This window comes from Bombus pyrosoma, unplaced genomic scaffold, assembly GCF_014825855.1.
Source record: "Bombus pyrosoma isolate SC7728 unplaced genomic scaffold, ASM1482585v1 HiC_scaffold_4710, whole genome shotgun sequence".
NCBI lineage: Eukaryota > Metazoa > Arthropoda > Insecta > Hymenoptera > Apidae > Bombus > Bombus pyrosoma.
The window spans coordinates 3,171-5,128 of NW_025219969.1; positions in this window are offsets into that span (position 1 = coordinate 3,171).

The following is a 1,958-nucleotide window of genomic DNA, read 5'->3' on the forward strand; positions in this document are numbered from 1 at the left end:
AATCACCGGAGAAGCGGAACGTAGTATCCGCCACGCTGAAATCGAGAACTACGAGGACTTATTTGAAAGCCTCAGGAAATTTGTATCTGTAAGTATTACTTCCAATGGAGCTCGTGATAAGTTGCAACGTACGCGACAAAGCGAATCGGTACACAATTATGTGAAGAGGTTCCGACACAACCTCAACGAACTGATATACGCGCTTCAACACGAAATTCGCGATCCAGTACGTCGAGCAGTCGCCATAGATCTTGAAACCGAACGAGCGACCAAAGTTTTCGTCCTGAATTTAAAACCCGAAATAAAGATACGTACATCAGCTACAAGGCCAAAGAATCTTCAAGAAGCGCAAGATGCAGCTTTCGAGGCGGAGTTAGTCATAGGGGAGATCGAACGCAACAAAAAATTAGGAAGAACAACGTATCAACCAATTGAGAGAGCTAAAACCCGATTCCAAAGAACACCTAAACCAATGCCAAGAAACTTCCAGAAAGCTGAGCGAACGCCACTTACCCAAAGAACTCAACTGAAATGCTTCAAATGTAATCAAATCGGACATGTCTCCAGTCAATGTAGAAATTTTCAAACACCCAGCCAACACCCGAGACCACCAGCAGTCTACAATCTCGAGACACACAACACAGAAACGGAAACTTACTACGAAACGACGGAAGACCAAGGAAAATTCCAAGAGTCAACATCACGACAGGCAAACTTCTCACAATACGGTTTAACACAAGAACTGGACATGTGACACACCTCATCGACACAGGAGCAGGAATCAACATATTGAAGAAGGACAAGGTAGACTGTCAAACCATCAAAACCGATGAACCTCGAATGTTCTCCATGGGACAAGACAGATATACCACTAACGAATTTATTAGATCCAAATTGTTTGGCAAAGAATACAAATTTTATATAGTACCGGAGGACTTTCCCTTAATAGAAGATGGAATAATAGGACTACCTTGTTTAGAGAAGTACCAATATGAAATCTCCAACGATAGATTAAAACTTGATAATAATATTTTATACTTTCAGAAACCAGAAGCGATACAACCAGGCGAAAAGAGAGTTCAAATCATCTACCTCGAAGGCAAACCAACGCGAGTATGCTTCTTCAATTCTGGTGAGACAAACCATGAAATTTCTAACGACATTGATAACAGTAAAGAATTAGATCAAATTGCTAAATTTAAAACCGTAGTGAGAACAAATCATATTGAACGCGAACTCCGCGGTCCATAGAGAAAATATTAATACGCTACATCGACGTATTCAATTTAGAAACAGACCTATTACCATGTACTAATCTGACAAAACATACAATCACATTAAAACAAGACAAAATCATAAACACCAAATCATACAGACCCCCAGAGTGTCACAAACGCGAAATCGAGGAACAAATGACAGACATGCTAAATAAAAACATTATAGAAGAATCAGACTCTCCTTTCAATTCACCAGTATGGGTTGTTCCCAAGAAATTAGATGCATCGGGAAAACAGAAATGGAGAATAGTTATCGACTTTAGAAAACTAAACGAACTGACTGACCAAGACGCCTACCCATTACCCGACATAGAAGACATATTAAGCCAACTAGGAGACGCGAAATTCTTCTCAGCACTTGATCTATCATCCGGTTTCCATCAAATCCCTATGGACGAAAACTCAAAGAAATACATCGCTTTCTCAACACCGCAAGGACATTTCCAATTTAACAGAATGCCTTTTGGACTCAAAAACGCACCAGCCACGTTCCAAAGAATGATGGATACAGCCTTACGCGGATTAATTAATAAACATTGCTTTGCATATTTAGACGACATTATTATATTTGGAAGCACTATTCAAAAACATAATGAAAACTTAGCCATAGTATTACAAAGACTAAGAGAGTTAGGACTAAAAATCCAACCAGATAAATGCGAATTTCTAAAACCAGAACTC